General features: G+C 42.7%; 1 long non-coding RNA gene across 1 annotated transcript in view; it reads left to right on the top strand.

Annotated features, from left to right (window-relative positions):
- The first annotated feature begins 2,006 nt into the window (after positions 1-2,006).
- Positions 2,007-21,212, top strand: part of LOC128142009 (uncharacterized) — a 130,738-nt gene continuing 111,532 nt past the window's right edge. The window contains exon 1 of the long non-coding RNA XR_008235245.1: positions 2,007-2,113. This is a non-coding gene — a long non-coding RNA (uncharacterized LOC128142009). The remainder of the gene's footprint in view (positions 2,114-21,212) is intronic.

The raw sequence follows: 21,212 nt of genomic DNA, 5'->3' as shown, positions 1-21,212 counted from the left end.
GGCAGCTTTCTGTGGCTCTGTTGCAAGGTGGGTGCCCTTCATTGTGCGCCTGTAGTTGTGGTCATCTGGTGGGCACCAAGGTCATCCTCCGCTCATATCGCAGGGTGAGACCTAGGTACGCATCACCCCCTCGCGTGGCCATGCTTCTTTCTGAAGCAAAAGTGAGCAGGAGGGAACCCACAGCACACACGGCCGCTGTCCTTAGTGGCAGATTGGCAAAGCAGGCCTGCGAGGCGTGTCCCAAAGCTTGCTTAGCTGCCTTCAGAGTGGACATAACCCTCTGTCTGTCCTCTTTTGTGCGCTGTGGGAGACTGTCTCCTCTGCTAGCTGGTGTCCCCATGACCTGCGTGGGAGGGATGTTGCAGGACACGTGGTGGAGCACAATATACGAGGAAGCTAGTTTGGCTTTGGATGGACTTACTATTAACTGCGAGGTGGCAGATTTCTGCTCCTGTTCTCTACTGCTCCCATTTTCAAGTGACTCCTCAGGCCTGGTGCTGAACGCTCAGCTTCAGATCTCTTACTGTGCTGGCTCCATCTGGAGCAACGGAGTCACTATATGTTCCTGCTCCTTACAACCCTGGGCAGACATGCCTGAGCTAGCTCAGCGTGGAGCTAGTGCGGATCCAGCACGGGTTTTTAACTCTCTACCCCTGTCACGTGGAAGGTGCTATACTGTTTCTCACCAGAGCTGGTTCCAAGAGTAGTGCAGGCATGCTCACGTGGGTGCTGAATTTGGCAGCCAGCAACCTGTCAGACCAAGGCTGGCTTGCGTTGGAGTCCCGGCCGATGGAACGGTGGATATCGGAGAGTTGGTCTGAGTATCGCCACATCAGTTTCTCTGCCATGCTGGCCCGTGGGTGTTAGTGAGAGTATTGGAAAGCTCGCTCTCTAGCTTACTGCCGATGCGATCAGTGCTGCTGCATTTCTAGCCAAATTCAAAGGCTCTGTGCTCACACCTTTTAGTTTTCTGACTAATTTTCCTTGCTGTCGTAAGGGCCTGAAATGAAAGATTTCCCGTCGTATTACAACTGATTGGAGTTGTCATTGAAAGCCCTATCATGTCCCAGAAAGAGAAAAGTTGTCTGTTTAAATAAAATCAGCGTTGGCCTTTGGCGCTACTGAGCACTCCCTTGTTCAGTCCTGCCCTGTGGCTTCTGGGACATATGTAGTAAAATGCCATTCCATTTCAGCTTTGGGTCTCTGAACTCGGGAAGTCGAGGCTCGTGCTTTAATATTCATATTGGAGTCTCAGCCAATGCCCTATGAAGAGGTGAAGCATTAAACACAATGCAACACAATGGGAATGGTGTGCACTAGATAGTTTCTGACTTGAATGTTTACCCTCTAAGAGGCTGGATTGCAAGAGGACAGGACTGAGGGACTATTTGACTGTTCTTGGTTTTATTTCCTTGAGGGCACGCGTCATTTAAGAGAAACAGGAGTGCAGCATAACATGGTGGACTGGGTTTGGGAAGAGTGTTCTTTGTATGTAGGATGGTGCAGAAGAAGCCAGAATGAATGGGCATCGAAGCTGAAAATGTTACCAATACAAAGAATGAACGAGAAATGAGGCCAAAAATGTTTTGTGAAGAGTTTTGAAGGCATGAGTCTTGTATTTGATTCGTATGCACTGGAGAATGTTAATAAGGGTCGGAATACTGGAGAAGGAAATCCAGGGATGTACTTTGCTCTGCTGAAGAGGGATCACATCCAGGGAAAACTTCAGGAAAGAGTAATATTGAAAGCAGAGAAGAGTAATGTTGCAAACAGAAGTTCACATTCTTGTTCACTGCTCCTTAGCGTATCACTGCATTTTAGGATATTGCTGATCTAAGGTGCAGCCACCCCCAGTTTAGGAGAAAAGTTGCTGTGATTTACCTAGGAATAATAAGCCTGCTCTGAGGACCACACAAAATGGCACAACGCCACTGCTGAATATTCTTTAACTGTTCTTTTAGCTCTTTGTTTAATTTGTTAATTACATCTTTTCTGTTCCTTTCCAGTTTTAGAAACACACCTGTGAAAGCTGTGCCTCTCTGCTGCGTTTCAGATAATGGTCAGTGATGCTGAAAGAAATATATGCAGGAGAAAGCAAGCAAGGGCTGCTGAGGTAGGTACATTGAGAATGTGTGTTTATATATACAGAATCTTTTCACTAATTAGTCAAAACAGAAAGCAAAGCGAGGACAGTGCTTGCCTGAACCAGTGCTATCTGCTCCACTTTGAAAGAGTAAGTTATGATTTCTAATGGTAGAGTCTGTCCTTCCACCCCCTGCTTAGATATTGGCATGTTCTCTACCATAATCTGTTTTATCCCTGCATGGGACTGAACTGACTCAGGGTGAGTTTTAACCTATAATAAAGCCTGAAACCCAGAGATTTCTGTTTTATGATGGTTGCGTTTCTTAAGTAGCGGCAGCTTGGGAGGAGAGAAGCACAAAAGGAAATTTTACAAGGCTTTAATCATAACATATTTTGGGGAGGGGAAACCCTGCCTAGGCCAAGCTAGCCACACAGCTGGTTTACTGCTGAAGAGTTACTTATTCTGAGCAGGCACATTGTCCTGCTGCTGACCGTTAGGCTGGGTTCAGCTTGGCGCATCGTAGATCGCATGGGTTTCGGTCAGAGCGAGAGAGTTTTAAAGTTACCGTACAACAAGGATGCCATCTGAGGGCTCTGAGTGAGAGTTTTGAATGGCATAACCTGAGGTAACTGTAGTAGTTCTTGCCTTCAGCTGTCTTTGCTACTCTGGAGAAGTTCCCACTTGCATAGGATGGCTCCTATGGTTGTGAGATTCCTGAGCCTCTGTAGTTCGGGGCTCTGTGGAAGTGAAATGAAACCCAAGCAGGGTTATCTAAATATGCCCAGCTGTAAATTGGTCCTCAGTGACAACACAGGCAGCTTGAGGTGTTCCTTAATGAGAAATGGAAAACTGAGAGAAAGGTGAAATAGGAAGAAGACAAGACCTCTTGCAGCTACCCAACGGTGATTCCCAGTTCTAACTTCCCTCTTGCTCATTTCAATCTGTTTTGTAGGTGTGGGGGTATTTTTTTCCTCGCTACTTGCTTTCCAAGCTAGTTACAGCCCACGAAGTGATTTTGGGTGATTCTGAGCTCAGCTGCAGTAGTGCATATCTAAACTACCTTCCCTAGGACCTGTGGCAACCAGTCCTCCCTGAGGATGACGGGGATATCCAGCATTGTACCATCCTGACATGTTCTTAGGCAATGAGACACATTTCAGATGTGAATTGCAGTGGTAACTTGCTCTGTCCCCTGAGATTCTTCGATGGTAGCGTGCAGTCACTAGAAACTTGCTCCACTGTGCTGGCAGATCTCAGCGTAAGCTGCAGACACCGATTTCTGGGATCTATCTTGCCAGAGGTCTTGGTCTCTAGATTTCCAGCAGGCAAGGGAGCTGCTGCTTTGTCCCAGGTACATAAAAGTCATTGCCAGCTCCAATTGTTTCAACCTGACTAAGCTCGCGGTGATGAATTAGAGATAGCTTACGCGACGAGCATTTCTCTTTCCTTTTTACTGACAGCTGATTTTACTGGGGCTAATATTGTAAGTTCTTATTACCATTTTTAAATTGTTACTGCAATATGAAATTTGTCCCATTACACATATAAATAATATACTTGAGCAGAGACACATTGAGGGGAAAAATGTTGGTTATCTTGGCAGTTCATCCTGTTACAGTCTGTCACTTCAGTTTCACTGGCTAAAGGAAATGTGTGATGGTGGATAATTTGTTACATAGTTTTCAGCTTTGCAAAGTTCCCTGTATGATTGATGTTAGTGTCCATCCTCATTATGGGCCCACCAAAGAAACCAAAGTTTCCTGGAATACTTAGCTTTTAAGAGTATTTTACTTGCCTTTACATGACTATAGATAGTGAATAGATTCTACGACTATTGTAAGTAAATAGTTCCTGTATTCACCTATAGGAAGGCTTGTGTTTAAATAGACCCAAGTCTAAAAAATTTTTGCAAGTGTGGTTTTGATACTAATAACAATTTCTGTCACCAGAGTGAACGGAGAACAACTTGGCAGAAGTTCCTTGCTAGGAGGCATTCTTGAGTCGTATGTCCTCATATAAACTGAGCGTGTCATTAGATTCATGTGGTTTTGGCACCAGGGTAGGGATCCTTTGCATCTTGAGCCAGGCTTAATGTGCATCCTCTGCAACTGCTTTCAATTTTGGCCTCATCACTTTATTAGCTGCTTTCCCATAGTGTTCTTAGTACTTTCTAGAGTGATAATTTTTAGCTCAGTACTCTCAGACAGTTATTGATGGGAACTTTTTAGAGCCCATAAGCCTATTTATTGGCTGTCACATTCCTCTTCCTCAATCTTCCTCTCACTTGTCACATTCCTTTTCCTCAGTCTACCTCTCAGTTTGACCTATTAATTTACTATTTTTTTAAACTTAAATACATAAATGATGAACTGAAGCCAACCGAGGAGTACCCAGAAAAGATTTGAGGAAGGTTTTTGGGGGTTATCTTGCTTTGTTCACATAAGAGTAATTTCTAATACAGCTACTTTTTTATCTGCTGCATCTGTTTCTGGGTGAATTGTTCTTTTACTAACTTGGCAATGCATGGGGAGAAAAAACACATATCAGCTATTTTTCACTTTTTTAATGTGCAGTAGGATTAATCTGTATTTGCCTAGTTGTAATACCTGCTATTTGTGGGAACTCATGGGCCTTAAATTAGGTGTGATAGCTTCTTCTTGCTCCAAAGCTGTAATAGATTTTAATGTTAAACACTGCAAAGAATGAAACAAAGACATCAAGAACAAATAAGAGTGATTTTGAGTTCATAATACCTTCCATATGACTGCCAAATTGCTTGAAGATTAAACTTGAAACTGTCAGCTCAATCCTTCATTACCTTCCTTTTCATTTTGTGAGTTACATGTAATGGAAGTGATGGTAAATTGCTGCCGCTAGCGTAACTGCGTGGGGAATTTTCATCTGGGGCCATGTCTGACCTGCACGAAGTTTCTGGAAATGACAGAGTGCACTGCAGGGTGGAAGAGAACTGGGCATGGTGTGCTCTGTCTTACTGCTGCAGAAAACAAGGGTTTCCAGTTTTTCTCTCCTTACTTTATTTATGCTATTTCTGATGAGATTCATTTTGATCTGTAAAAGGGCCCCAAGATGGAGAAGTGACCACACTTGCCAGAAAGACACTAGAATACTTTAGGGATTTTTTTTCTGGATTGTTTTTAAAATAATTTCTCTTGTGCAGGCAAAATGCAAGTTTTTTTTTTAAAAAGCAGAAGTGGGCTGTTCTCTCTTCTCACAGCTTTTGATAGGGGTGTATGCACTTCTTTGGACACACATTTCTGGGTTGGGATTCAAAGGTTTGGGGAAGGGGTGGTGGTGGTATTTTTGGCAGCTTTCTGTTCTAGAGGAGGTTTCCATGAAACAACAAACAAAAGCTGGACAAGCTGGTGGACTGAGATTGTGTTTTGCCTGCTTGATTTTACTGTTTGTTTTCCCTCCTTAGTCCATTCGCTTTTTATTACTCTCTGCAGTGTGTCCCTTGGGCTCTGTTCCTTATAGTAACTGTGTGGGTTTAGGAGCTGTTATGCTATATTTCCCTGTGGTACCCAGTGTTTCATGAAGGTTATGATTTAGCTCAGTGCTTTGGACACTGGCTCTTTTTCCTGCAGAAATGGAGATGGTCCTGGCAAACCTAAATCACATAGGTTTACTACTGATCCAGTTTTGGGATGGGGGACTTATGCCCTTTTCTTATCTGTCTTTGAACACCAAATTTTCTGACTCCTGGGAGGGAAACATTGGGATGGGAACTAGTCAGCAGATTCTCATAGCAGCTTAAACTTCTGCGGCTGTATAAAACTGTCAGCACAGGAACCGAGTCCTCACAGCTGATGAACTTGCAATGAATCCCACCGCACCTCTAAGGACATGTGGCTAAAAGGATAGAAAAAGCACTTGAACCTGCCAAAGGGAGAAGAAACAGAGAATGAATGGCAGCAGGGGGGGTTGTTAGAGAAGTGAACTCCGGGTCAGGGTGACCAGCGAGCCTGGACAGAGCACAGCAGATATGACTTCAGGGGAAATGACACTGGCAACTCAAAAACTAGCACTGGGATCTGCTAACAGTGTACGTGAGACGTGATGCCAGGAGAAAGGCCACCGTACGACTGTTAGGCCATTCTTTTGGAGTGAACGTTGCAGTGCTGGTGGATTTTAAATGGATGAGAATTTTTGTCTTCTGACCACAGTGCAGCTACAATAGGAGGAAGTGTGTGTGTCTGGAAACTTGCTTCCCATTCCAGTTTCAAAAAACCAGCTAAATAGGAGGGGGAGAAATGGCCAATGGATTAAAATTTCAAGGTTATTTATCAACACTGGCTTAAGCAACAGCTTCTGCATAGGAAGCTGAAATTAAATCTTATTCTGTCATTCTTGTTCTTCACCCTTTCTTAAAAAAAAAAAAAAAAAAAAGAGTGCTCTACTGTTTCTGGATACTTTCACCCAGTTACTTCAAAGCTTTCAATGTTAGAAGCAGATCTGGAATAGCTGTTCCACAGTAGGTTCTTCTGCCTTCTGAAATAAGTATAAAATCACCTAACATTTCCCCAAAACATCATTGGCATTATAAGCCCTTGGGTAATGGTTATCTGGAAGGTATCCAGGGAGGTAAAGCCCACCATTACCCTCAGTTTTTTATTTTGGGATGCTACTGTTGGCTCCTTAGTCTCCCTGCCTTACTCTTCTGGGTAGGTGGTCCACCTCAAAGCATTGTACTTGGTCATCTACCTATTTAAGGTCATTCGGAAAATCAGTCTTTCATCACTTTGCAACCGTTTGAGCAAGTTTCTTTCTGTTCTGTTTTGCTTCTCTCCTCCTTTTTTTCTTTCTTTCTTAGATACAATATACCACCCTTGCCTTTTTGATTTCCTTCTATACCCATACTTCTATGCAGCTATTTACCCCACGAAGTCCCACAGTTACAGCTGTGATTGTGTACAGAATTATTATGCTTTCCTGGGTTATTCACCATGTTCCTGGTATTTGTGTGCAATCTTTAAAGGCTTTCATCAAATTGTCCAATTATTCTCCTGCGTATCTCCTTCACCCTATTGTAGTTTATCTTTCCTCACTCTTACCTCTGATTCCAGTGTTTTATCAGGATCATGTTACCATTTTAACTCCTCTGTAGGCTTTTGTTCCTGACCTCCAACAAATATTCAAGTTAATTCTTTTGCTAATCACAGAGGAAATTGAGGCAACGAATCAAAAAAAGAGTTCCTTTAAGGGTTAACATTTTACTGGGAAAGGAATGGGGTGAAAGTTATACAAGTACATTTCTGGCATAAGTTTCTTAAAATAGAGGGGAACTTGCCAGGGGAAGATGTATACATATTAATGTATAATCAACCAATGGATACAACAAGAATTTTTTTTTCTTTCACTTTCTTGAAAAGCGACCAGCAGACTTCAGCTAGCTAAGACAGCTTGCTTTGATAAATCTTTGGGAATTGCGATATTTTTTTGTCTCAGTTGCTTTCTCTCGCAAGCACACAAAAGAGATGTCCCCTCTAGCACCCAGCAGCTCAGCTTGCATTTTGTATGTGGATACGATTCTCCTTTCTGAATCTGCAAAACCTCTAAAATCTCCATTAAAATGCACTGTAAACCTCCTCTCTTTGGGAGTACTATGGAGCTGTGAAAAGACGACCATGAAAGTGAAGCCAGAATAAATAAACCTTACTCCAAATGCGTGAGCATTGGCAAGCATAAGAATCATTAGTTTTGCCCTAGTGAAAAAGGAGGAAGATGGAAATCCACGGGAGAGAATTAGGTTGGTTCAAGCAATGCACCAGCACTGTAACCCTACTCTAGATCTGTGTGCAATGCACCCGGAGGGAAATAAGGCTCTACAGCATGAAGATTTTATCAACCTGCATTTCTGTGACAGTCGGAGTGCTTGTGAGTGGATGAAGGCAGCAGGAATTACTTGTTTTGTTCCAAACGAGTGTCACTAAGATCTTTCTGCCATACCTATCCAGCCTCTACGTGCTACATACAAAAATGTGTATCTGCGAAAGAGGTGTCTGTATTTTGGTTTTGAAACCTTCCGCTAGCAAAGCTGGACTCCAGAGCACCATGACTCCTGTCACAAGCATTGCAGTGAGAGAAACAAAAATTAAAAGCTAGGTTTGGCTGTTTTCGCCCCACCCATAAAAAGCAAACTGTGTCCATGCTCCTTTCTTACTGTCGGTGCTTGGTCCTGATATGGGTAGGGGAGGCAAAGAGAAGGAGGGGGCTCTTATTAGAACTCCAGGGATCTGTATTTATTGATTTTATTTACTTAGCATTTAACTGAAATACCTGTTCAGTGGGGCTGGAGCAGTGCTGGATGAGAACATGAATTGTTTGGTTTGGAAAGAACTGAGAATCCGGTGGTAAATCAGTGCTATCTGAAGTAAAGTCCCGAGGACTGGTCTGTCAGTAGGCAAGAGACGGCTGCGTGGAGACTTGGACTCCACAGCCTGTCACAAGGGACCCGGTGCTTCTCTACGCTTGCAGCGGCAGCTGAGGGCTGGGCAGGACAGACTACGTTCCCGCAAGGCAGAAAAACCTGTTGGAGTTTCCTGCTCTTCACGCGAGTCCTGCCATTTTTGGTTATGTCTAGTTGGTAGCCAAACAGGTTTATAAATTTCAAATGTGCTCGCTTTTGCAAAGACGATGAGACCTTGAATTAGAAAATCTCAGGACTCTCCTTAACCAAAATCATGTTTTGCTTTTCCCAGGAGAAAGCTGAAAGTTTCTCTCTCCCATTACTCTAAGCTTCCACTCCCACTCTTGAATGAAACTGAAATTCAAGACTGTGGGTGGTTGTAGGTCCAGGAAAAACTGTTTCCTGGTCTTGGCTTCTGGCTAGTGGAGCAGTCTGTTTGCTTGTTTAATCAAATAGGCAGTAGATTTACTGGGAAGATTTGTATTTAGTCAAAAGTTCTTGATAAACGGATCTTCTAATGTGTTTCTGTAGGAGAGCAAGTTGCATTTAGCCTCGTAAGGGACCCAGAATTTCTGCTCTAGCCTTCTCTGTCTCAGATTCAGGTCACTGTAATGTGCATGGCACAGTTAGTCTTTCTCATTCTGAGAGTCAGTTTTTGAAGGGTCTTTATTTATCAGCCTCGAAAAACCAAATCCTGTCTACAGATCACTCTGGGATCTCATCTTCTATACTGCTCAACAGATGACCATAAGCAATACTTGTGTGTGTGCAAAGCAGTGATTAAAGGAGGAGCGAAATTAGAAATGCATTTGGGACTCTGGGGAAGCAGGAGAATCCCTGCATCTGTTTCCTAATGATGTTTCTTTGTTTGACTCTCATTGACTTCAGTGAGATGCTGCTTGTTATTTTTTACAGTCTACAGTCTCTAGTCTGTCTTAAAAATACTGGTGGTATAGTATTTCTTTTCTCATGTGATTTTAAATACATTATTTAAAATTTTTAATAGAACTTTTTTTTGTTCTTAATCCGGTGCAGTTGAGAAATTAAATTCCCCAAGCGTTTCACTTTCTGTATTTTTCTTACAATGATTTTTTTTTTTTTTAACATACCATCTGTAAGGACCAGAAAAAAAAAAAAAAAGAAATGTCCCTTCTCAATTTGAAAACTCTTACTTCTGTTTGGTTTCTGAAAAGCTGTTGTTCCTTAAAAATCCAATCTTTTGCTTTCTGGTATGGTGTGATTAAGTGCTTTGAAGTCTAAAATTAATGAAACAATAATAGATTTTTTCCTAAATTGGTGTTTAATATATAATACAACTTACATATTATTAATAATATTAAATAATTTTTGGTCTGGTTTTTAGCAGGTATGAATCATGTCAGTTGTATTTTATCACCTGTGAAAAAAGCGAGCTGTAGTGGCTTCCCACAGAAATATATGGGAGGGGGAAATATGCATTCAGTCTTCTTTCCTATTGGAAAGCACTCCTCCAAACTTGGCCCCAAGATATGTCTATAGTAGGGCAAAGAACTTGGAAACTGGGGTTTGTGTCGTGCTGAAGAAATAGCCCTCAGACTCAGATACCTATTACAGGCCTTGCCCGTATCTCCGAGATGAAAACTCGTTGGCCGTGTAGTGCGAGGCATCAAGGTTGCCTTGTGTACCTGCTGATAGAGGTGCAGGTTGATGTGCACCTCGCTCTTACCAGGGTGATCAGAAAAGTTGTCTCAGGACACCCATTCTACCAGGAGTTGGGGGGAGGCTTTGCGCAAGCGTGGAAATGCTGTTCGCAACAGGCCGTTAGTCTGACGGGCTAACCGGGAGCACGATTTGCGGATAGTCCTCTCTGACAGCAAGCCCTGATGCCAAAAAATTACTGTTCCTGGCCAGCGCTGAGGAGCACCAAGGTAGTGATTCGCAAAGATGATACTTAAATATGTGCGTAGGGGAAGCTGATGAGCTGAAGCAGAGTCTGCAGACGGTGCCGAGCTCTTTCCTCCCATCTTTTACCAGGTCAGCAATTTCTAGATGTGTATTTTGTTTGAGGCCTAGACCATTTGGCAGTCTTATTTCTGCTTAATTAGCTTCATGATTTAAAACTATTTGTGGCCTCCTAATGAACTGGGAAAAACCCAGCAGTTGTTAGCAGCTGGCTGGGATTTTAACAGCAGCCATGTGCGTTCAGCAGAACAGCAATAAAGTAGTGAGAAGAAATGTCTGGCAGTACTGCCAGGGGTCAGGACACGCGAGGGGTATCCTCAGTCCTGTTAATGATCACCATTAGCACAGTACAGAATTTCAGCTAGACATAAACAGCCTTGTTAAGTGACGGTGACAACGAAGGCTTTGACAGAAGGCTTGGGTTCGCGCAAAGCCCCGTGTCCTGTGAAGGACGATTTGAACTAAGGTGCTGGGCATGGACCAGAGCGGCTGAGGAACGAGGGCATGTTCCCATTGGACTTTCAACAACTTCCCAGCCCTGCCGAGATTTGCCAGGGAAAATCTGCCAAAACCCTTAGGCACTTAGTTGCCCAGCTCTATTACCCAGCCCTGCGGGGCTTCACTGCGAGATGGACGTGACCATTGCTGGGTGGTGGTAAATCTACCGGTTCTGGTTGTGCCTGTGCCTTGGGGCTCAACCCTCTGAGCCTCTTACGCGATCACCAGTTTGATGCTTTCTCAGGCAAAGCAGCTGAGCCTGTATTCTGATTTCCCTGTCACCTGGAGAAGGTGTCCCCCAATCTTTAACAGTATGTGACCATCCAGGTGACAATCTCCCATGACTACAGTCTATTTCTTCCGATATTCCTCCTTCTTACAGTGGTTCTCAGTTATTTCTGTGATGCAGATTTTCACGGAATTATTTTGGCTGTTCCTGAAACCCCAGATCACAAATCTGCTCCACCTCTCGTCCATATTTCCAGCACGACTCTGGACAAAGGATGTAACATATCCTTATAGTTAAGACAGGTATATTGAGATGTAGTCTATAACACTTAACGCTCCATTTTTGCCAGTCTGCAATTTAACAAAACTAAATATGGATCGCAGTCTCAGCATGCATACTCTTCATAGCTGCGTCTCCTGTTTTGATTATATTTTCCTAAGTTTAGAGATAATGGAGAGCAGTTACAATATTGCTGAACTTGCGCTTCAGTGATAACTACTTCAGGAAAAGAAGCAGTACGTATGAAAGAAACTATATGTTGTCTGGTGAAAATGCTGTTCAGATGCATAAAATACTTGGCTAGCTGATGTACCTGTAGGAAGGCTGGCACCAGGGCCTAAAAGCATTCTTTTAGATCATTCCAACCCTTCAAGAAGCCTGCCCCATCTTTGTTCTGGAGAAAGATTTTTTTTTTTTTTTCCTGTTTCACAAACATGATTTCTTTCCTGAGAGTCAGATTACATTTTGGATGTATGTGATAAAATGTAGAGAGTTTCCTTAATGTCTGTCAGTACACCTTTGAGGCCAGCATGAAGTATGGCTGGCTCTGGTTTTAGGTTTTTCAATCCATAAATGATCCTCGCACGTCCTCTTAACCTGTATTTGCGGGACATTTTGGTGCCTTTGAACAAAATTCTCTCTGGAGATCTGTGCACACTTCCTTTTGCTATCTCAGGTGCTAATTATATTATGTGGAGCCGCCTCTCAGGATTAGCTCTGATGTTTTATTTTATGGTTGGATGGATTTCTTCTATTTTGTTTTAATAAGGTTGATATGCACATAATACAGTGACCTTTACTTTACTGCAGTTTTTGTCGAGTGCTCTGAAAAATATGTCTGCAGCCACTAAATAATGCCGTGGTGTGGTTTTGTTATGAAAACGGTACCTAGCGGAAACAGAAATAGCAAAGAGTAACCGCATCACTGTGGGTTAAGTATCTATTCTGGGTAGGGTTTCATAGTTCAGGCCAGGATTTCTTAGATCTGCTTCCTCGAGTTATCTTCCAGGATTTGAGATCAGCAGAGCCCCTTGCTAAACCGAGGAAGGTATCGTAAGAAAACACAGCAGCTGAGAATTTTAGTCGGTCCCTTTGATTTCCTGACAATGTGATTGGGGATGCACCTCCCACCCTGAAGGTCTCTCAGGTGACGGAGATGTAATCTTTTCTGCAAAACTGAGATTGCTTCTTCTGAGCACCTCCTCTTTCCCACCACAGTTTGCTGTTCTTGAAGGATGACAGCCCCCATGACCTCCAGCTGGAACAGCGGCTGCTGCTTTTTTGGTGTGGGAGTCACAGAAGATTTGTATCGTAATATCAAAACTAAGACACTTAGAATCTGCTTTTTCCTCACTGCAACCAGAAATGCTCTTGGCTGAAGTAGTTGCCTATCTTCCATTCATCAGGGTCCTTGAGTCCTGAGAGGCGCTCCAGGAAATCTGCCCTGAAACTCCTAACCTCTTTCAGATGTCCACTTAGTATTGCTAAACAGCCCTGCTAAAAGGCTTGACAAATTCTTCATGTACTTGAGGGTTTTCCTCCTCTTCTGCTGCCACAGTTTGTATCTTTCCCCATTTATTTATCTGGCTGGTTTGGAAACAGACTTCTTTAATGAGGGGAAAACTTCACCGCTAGACGATCTCTGTTTTACTTCTCCACCTTTTATTGCCTGTGGTTTTGTTTTTCTTTTTCCTGCCCTCGCCCACCCCTCATGCTGTACTATACATCTTTCTGACAGTTCTTGACTTGGATATCTACATTTTGAAAGTAAGTTGAACTTTAAGAAATGTCTTTTGGCTTTCAGTGATGATAGTCTAATCGATCTTGGCTGCAGTTTTCGCCATTGTCCCTTCAAGTCCGTCGTGTTGTCTTTATCTTTATATCCATGGTGCGTACTTCTAGTTTTTGCAAAGTGATAGTATTCTTTGCACATCTTCATCCTTTTCAGAATATTGGCATCTGCCAATCAATCTGACCGAGCCACTTCTGGGAGAGACAACAGCAATGGAGAGGATATCTTATGGAAAGGGCTTTTCACAGCCATTTCTGTTGAACTGGGATAAACCATCTAAAGCAAAAGCTTTTTCCTTCTGGAGTCTGAGTGTCTTCCCCACCTCCTTCTGGAGCCCTTCCTTCGTGAAGTGGTTCTTTGGCCTGACTTTGGCCAAAAGTGTAGCCCAACTTCCCCCCCCCCCCCCCACTTTTTTCCTGTGTTTTCCTTCTAGAGAGAACTCTCATATACTGTCACAGATTTCCTTTTTTTTTTATGGAGTGCAAGGCTCCTCAGCTTTCTGTAATGCAGCTTCATAGTCAGTCTCTGAGGAAGCTGAAAACAGTTTTAAAAGCCCTCCTACAAGTGCTGTTGTCAAAAATTACCTTATCTTCAAACAACTCCATGTGTGTGTTTGTATCATCCCTTACAAATCCAAAGTGTCTGTTTTTAAATCCCTGTATTCCCCACTTTGAGAGTATTTCAGCTCTGTTGGGACTTTGAACCACTCTGTTTTTCTTAGTTCACTTTAGTCTTAACTATTTTGTGGCAGTCTGTAATCTCTCAAAGTCTGAGAGAGGCCTGCTGCATTTCTGCACAGTACAGCAGCTAACTCCAACTGGCATTTATGTCAGCCTTCCGAAATACGGATCCTCACAAATGTTACTTTTTGCTCTTTTATTTTTACTTGCCTGACAGTGAAGTCACCCTAACAGCTCTTCTTTCCTGAAAATCACAGATATAAATGAGATTTTTAAACATAGTTAATATCTGTCCTGAGGGTGTCTTTCATCTATTGCCGATAGACATTCCTAGTTGTTAAGGCTGGGGGACCATTGCAGCTCCGGGGTGTGACTTAATAATTCCTATATCAATCTCAATAACTTGTGGTGGGATGCAGATATATTACTGTGGGCCAGCTTAATTCTTTTTGTAACCAGTAGGTGAACTGCTGTCCTTTTTTAATATTCACAAGTATAATGAGCAGTGGATCTTCTTCATTGAACAAAACTGTTGAAACTGTAACAGCTTCCATACAAAGCACAAGCATATGTCATTGCTTGTGAAAATGCATACGCACTTATATTTGTGTGTCTCACCATGAAAAAGAAGCAATTATAACTCCAGACCACTGGAGAGAAAACAAGCAAGAAGTCGAGCAAAACAAGCATTGTGTGAAAACCCTGAGGGATGGATGGGAACTTAACAAAGAGAGGTTTTTGAGTTCAGTGTCAGCTAGGTGGAAGTTGAGCACTGTGAGCAAATAAGCTATCTCCTACTGTGTTTAGGGAAATAGATTTTCGTGTCCGCTCGTTGTAAATAGCAAGACCATGTGAGAGATGTGCATCCTCTGTATCAACTTCTGTTTTAGAATAAAATGACACTTTGACCCTGAATTTCTGCTAACTTCCTGGGTCAGAAAGGAGTAACAGTATTTCTGCTTAAACAATCTGGTCCTGATCTTAAACATATTTACTGCTGGAAAATCTGACACCTTGTAATAAACTGTTCAAATCATTACGTATCCCCACTGTTTAAAAACATGTCCTGTAGTTTTAGAATTTCAAAAGGAATTGGGAATGGCCTGAGGGAAGAGCTGATGAGAAGTCTGTAGTTAGCTGCATTTTGAAATAAATGAAACTTTGGAAGCCTTTTGCTGGTACTGTTTGCCTTTTATGCATGGTTTTTTTTTTTTTTAAGGTTGTAATTTTTTTTTCTTGGAAAACCTCATCTCTTTATTTAACAGGCTGCCCCCTCACCCACCTTCCCCCAAAAGTCAACCAGTTACACTTTCTCCTTCATTCTTACTTGTAGCCAAAAATGTTTGGATTAAGCTTTTGACAGTAGTCAAGAAATTTTGAAGATGGCAGACACTTTCTGTGAAAACAGTTATTTCTGTAAACCTGTTTATTTCAGTCTAAGTCTTGCTGAGTAGTATCAGAATTCATTTTCATCACTGCCAAAATCTAAAGTCTGGAGGTGTCACTAAGCAGATCTCTTATTGCAGTTTTATTTCCATGCTATTTGATTTCTTAAGTTATTCCAAACACATTAAGATGGGGAAAGAACAAGTTGGAAAGGTATAAACAGAGCAAGGAGAGCAAAATCGACAGAGAAGGGAAAAAAATGCTTTCTGTAAAATAGTAGAAACATGGTGAATTGGTTTATCTGCAGAATGATAGATTTGCTTTGGTTTGTGGTTGGTAAAAGGCTACTCCCCCCTTTTTTCATAATGTTTCTCTTTTGTATTTTAAAATTCTTTTCTTGCCACACCTTTTATGCTCATTTGCTTACTTTTCATTCCCTGTCTCTCCTTCTTTCTTGGGAGGTAATTTGCAGTTCTTCACTGCTGGCTTGCCAGACTCTTAGCCCTTTGGCAAGTTCTTCAAAGTCAAATATATGTTTACAGTGAGTAATACAGTGCTGGTGGGGGGGTCGCCGGGTTTTTAGCTTCCAAATTACAGGTGCAGTTTGTGCCTGTACTTTCCAAACTCACAGTTCATTTGTAGTTGTAAATCAGTGTGTATTAGTTGATTTGTGCTGGTAATTACTCTATTCATTCTCCATTCTCTACAGATTTGAAATTGGAAAGAGTTGTCCCCAATTTTCATCTTGGCTAATGGAGTCTCTCATTGCCGATGAATAGCTGAAATGTTCCATGAAAGCTTTAAGTTACATCTTTATGAGAGGACATGCTAATGACTTTATGTGGAGTGGAAGGAGTTCACACATTTTCTAGGCCACGCTCACTATCAGTACCAGGGGTTTCTTTTATTAGTTCTGTTTCCCCTTCTCAGTTCCCCATGTGCTTTTTGCTCATCTTTGTCCCTTCCTCGGGCTCTCTGCCATTCCCCAGTCTGTGCCAGAATCTCTGTGTTATCATGTCATCATGTTTGCTAATCTTTTCTTCTCAGCCATCTGGAAGATGGGGGGTTTTTTGCTGAGTGTCTAAACAAAACAGTCTCCTCCTCCTGCTGTCCCATCAGTGACACATCTCAAGTGAAATCCTTTATTGGTCTGTCTTGGGCCTGATCCTCCAGAGTCTTTTTTTTTTTTTTCATGACTTTGGATAATAGAACAGAAAATGCACTGAAGTTTTTGTGATGGTTTGCTTTATTAAAAAAAAAAAAAAAAAAAAGCAGGGGAGAGCAAACTTTCTTCAAGGGTGGTACGGTCAGAGATTACTCGCCCCTTTCCAGTGAGATCCCAGTTGCAGTACTGTGCTCAGCTTTTCGCAGCACTGTGACAAAGATGTAGATAAATCAGAGGCGGTCCAGAGGGCAACAGTAGGAACGACAAGAGATTTAAAGAAAGTGACCTATGAGGAAAACATGAGGAACTTTTTTTTCCCCCCTCCCCGCCAAAAAAAGAGAAGATGCTCTACACTAATGGCCTCCAGGATAGCAAGGTGTCTTATGAAGAGGGGAAAAACGGCTTGTTCTCCAGGTTCGTTGATCGTAGGGAAAAAATAAGCAGCGAGTCTGTGGCAGAGATTAGGTCCTATAATAGAAAAACTGTATTTAGAAGGGTAGCAAAGTGGTGGAACAGGCTGGCTAGGAAGACTGTGAACCTGTCTCAGGAAGGATGGGTGTAAGACAGGCTTGTCACAGATACCCTAGGCACTGTTTTGCCTGCTTTGTGTCAGGGGACCTCTTCCAGCTCTGCAGTTCTGTGGGGAGGGGAGGGTGGTTACGCTAGAGGCAGCGTGCTAGTGGTTGCCGTCAGCCAGTTCTTTCATCTGCAGGCAATTCCTGTCCTGGCTGAAGCTGATGGCATTACTGACAAGTTGCCCTGAGCTCTGAGCGGCCTCATTTCCCACACCACCATTAACAGGCTGCTGGTCTCTCCTGCCTGGAGTATCTCCTTACATTCTGTGTTGTTCAAATGCGGCCGCGTTACCGCTAAGCAGACAAAGAAGTGCTGTTAGGGTGAAGCGAAGACTTAGTTTTGTTCCCCCTCTAGCAGTTAGTAGTCATCATCATTGTCACAGGACTTGATGTCAACATGTAGCTCAGTCAATGAGGAACACTGAAATACGTTCTGGCCCGGATTCAGATGGGCGAAATGCTACCTTGGTCCCAGAGCCAACCAGTAGGATAGAAGGACAGTGGTGGCATTCAGGCTGTCTGACTCCGTGCTCCTGTGTCTCTGCCAAAGATATTCTGATATCTTGACTTTAGCAAGTATTGTGAAGTCCTAGAATTACTGATTCAGTAAGCTTTCTCTATGAATAAAAATGCCTGTCTCTCCCTAGGGTTCATTTCTTCTAATTATTTTTTCTTTTCCTGTCTCTGCTTGAAGGGTAGGATTGCAGAAAGATTTTCATTGGAAAAAGTGCTGAGTCAAGTACTGCTCTTTCGTAATAAGCAGTGAGTGCTCAGGATTTATACCCTACTGGCGTGGTCTCTCCAGTTATTGAACATTTGCCCTCTGCTCTTTAACACTGCTTTGCTTAGGAATGGTGCTGTTTGGATCCTGTTCCCCCTTGGTTTGCTACTATTAAAACTATGCTTCTAATGAAAGTAAGATTTTGCTATCCGCAGGCCTGAGATGCTAATGTTTTACCTCTTTATTTTTCCCATAGAAGGGATTGATGTGCGTGTTTTAGTCCTTGGCATTCATTACAAAGCCTGTGCCTGTGCTTTTTCCAGCTTCTGCTGCTACACAGTTGGGCAGGATTGCTTTATGGTCCCTTTCCCTCAACGGACCCCACCAACCAGAATGGGAAAGTGTAGGAGAGAGTCCGACACCTTACCTAGGGACCCTTGCGGACCAACAGACAGCCCGCTGGCTACCTACTTGGTATCTACATTACTGTGCCTGTGATCGTATGATCCTGGTTGGCGTGCAGAAGAGCTGATCCGTTTGCCTTATCTGCAGGCAGGAGTGAGATCTTCCCGCAGAGCTGTGAAACCTCGCAGGAGGAACTGCCATCAGCCCTCCCAAAGAGTCCTCCCTGTCACATCGCTCAGTGAGGCGTTTTTCATTGGGAGAAGCAGGGAAAATGTGTCGCCCTGGTTTTGCAGCTGCTGCTTGTAGAGCGTGACTTCCATGATCATCCGTGACTGATGAGCACGAGGAGACAGTCCCAGCCTTGCTTTCCACGTCAGAAACGCAGGTATCAGAGGGAGACAAAGCGAGACTTAAGGTTGGTGGAGAGGAGCAGCAGAGAGGACAAGTGAATTAACAGAGTTGGGGGGAAGTGGTGTAAGCATCTGTGGGAAAGGGAAGGCGGCAGAGATGCTTGTGAGAGAAAGAGAACTAAGAGAAGAACGTGAGGGAAAGCCAGAGAGGTAAGGAGGAAAAAAAAATAGGGGACTGACTGACAGCTAGCAACTGTGTACCTGGTACACTCCCAAATAAATTTAACTATCAATATGTTGTTGAAGTGCTATGTTTCCGATTTGCCTACCCTGATATTTTCTGGGTGTAAACTCAACTTTTAGGAGTTTTCTTCAGGAAAAGGAGTAAAATATGTGACCAACAATTAAGTCATGTTTTCAGAAGGAAAAAATCATCAGCCTTCTATAGCCTCTTTCACAGGTGAAAATATTTAGAAGAAAGCATATTTTTCATTTGTCTTTTTAGATGCCTTGTTCACCTTAGGCTCCTTCTTTGAAAGTGGATTTCCAGCCAAAGGTTACCAGCTTCCCTAGCCTTCTTCCCAGCATTTCCAAGCCCTGGCACTTTTCCAGTTCGTTTCTTGCATTTTAAAAAGTTACTTCTGTTGTTACATATGCAGAAAAGTAATCTTTCTGATACCAAACAGCAAACTGTTTTGAGGGGAGGCTGTTTAACTGCTTAAAAAGCAACAGCCCAAGTTTCACCATCACTTAAAAAAAAAAAAAAGTTTTGTAAGCAGGTCTTCATGGTTGTTATTTTTGGAACAATCTAGAACACGATCATTTGTATATTTGTCTTTCTCTTTGCTGATTCTTTGAGTAGGTATAAAGTTTACAAAACCCACATTAAAAAGTTTAGCTAATGAAATGGTGAAAAAGCAAGACTGCGAGGGTAAAAAGCTGAGCAGGTGAGCTGAGAGGCCAAGAAACTGGCTGGTTTGGCAAAGTAGTTTGATGGCTGGAAATTTCAAGACAAATTTGTAGAAGCTCTGGGATCTAGACATGCAGTCTGTACAGAGTATCTTTGTCTCCTCTTCTCCCACCCCGCAGATGAGTAATCTCTAGTGATGTCAGTGGGCGTTATCCCCATGTCCTGAGGGTAATAGATTGGGCCCCCGTGGTGTAAGTAATGCCTCATTTTCTCTTGAGCTGGAAAATCATCTGAGTTTCCCTTAAATGTTTCACAAGGGAGCTGAGAGGGAGGAAGAGAGGTATAATATTCCTTTCTAGTTGCATCACTTGCATGTTTCGCAGCTGAACTGCGCAGTACAAACCCAGATTTGGAATTGTTTAAATGACAACAGAGTTATTGCTTGGCTTCTCAAATATTTTGGCTGCTCGCATACTCGGTCGAGCTACGGTACTCCCCCCAACAAATGCACTCATGGGAGAGCAAATGGCAAAGAACATGAACAGCCCGAAGTTGAGTGTCAGTGCTTTTGGCGGGGAGGTGCCAGCTGTCATTGGAAACAAGTTCAGAATTTGCTGTGAGGATTTTTCTAAGGAAAGCGAGTCTTCAGAAAGGTTATAAAAGGAATGAAGCCCAGGGCAGCAAGCAATTCAGCGGTGTTTACTAACGATGTTTGTGCTATTTTATATTGTGAAAAAGGTTAGTTCAAAACCTACTTCTGATAAAGAAGTTCGTTGTTCTATATAAAGATACAGACAATTTCGGAGAAAGAAAAGTTGTCCTGATTCTTTAGGTTCATGAGCCTTGAGTGAATTTAATTAAAAAGAAGGAAAAAAACACAGCTTCTGCTCAGAGAACATGAAAGCCTAAACATGTGAAACTTTTATGAGTTATGAACATGGGAGCCGTGCTGTAGGAAACATCCAAGGAATTTCTGTAGCTTTCTAGTGAAAAATCTAGTACAGAGCTATTTCAGATGTTTAAAGGCCTGTCCTCTCTTCAAGGAAATGCTTGCTTTCATTTTAAAAGGAAGAAAGGGCAGGCTGGGAAAGATGGGGAGAAATTACTAGAACAAATGTTGACTTTGCAGATCCCAAGTGGAAGCAACCCAGATAGGGAGTAATTTCAGAGCTGGCTTTTCCAGGAGCTGCCCTGTGCTAGACAGAGAGGCTGAGTGTCAGCCCTGGCACTTGCAGCGTGACGTGCCAGCTGGTAATGAAATTAGGGAGGGCTCAGGGCAGCCCATTGCTCCCCCTTTTTCATTGAATGACCTCTTTCGACAGCAGAAGGCCCCATGTTAAACTTGACTCTGTCCTAACTGTCCTACAGTTTGGGGTTGAGTTTACCAGAGTTGACTCTTAAGTAAGAGTATTTCTCTTCAGTGTGAATAAAGCAGATCCATAGCCCGTGCATACTGAGGTCTAATAAAATACATCCTTTATTCATAACTGTCTTTCCAGCATTGCTGCAGCAGTTCAGATTTAATTTTGGGGTAGGAACGATTTGCATGCAAAGAACAAGTACTTCAAAGTATGTGAAGATAAGGGACTTACGTAAAAACTAAGCAGTCCGCAGGATAACTGTGGTAGCTTTTTCTTCCCGGTCAGAAACTTCAGAGAAGTACCAGAATGAGAGAGCGCTCCAATTGGAACAGCACAAAACAAGTCTTTAATGAAAGCAATTGGAATAACGCTGAATAAACTGTTTTAATGGAGCTCCAAAGAGATAT

This window comes from Harpia harpyja, chromosome 5 (assembly GCF_026419915.1).
Source record: "Harpia harpyja isolate bHarHar1 chromosome 5, bHarHar1 primary haplotype, whole genome shotgun sequence".
NCBI classification, from domain to species: Eukaryota; Metazoa; Chordata; class Aves; order Accipitriformes; family Accipitridae; genus Harpia; species Harpia harpyja.
Note: the sequence above shows the minus strand (reverse complement) of the source record. Positions and strands in the feature narration are given on the sequence as shown.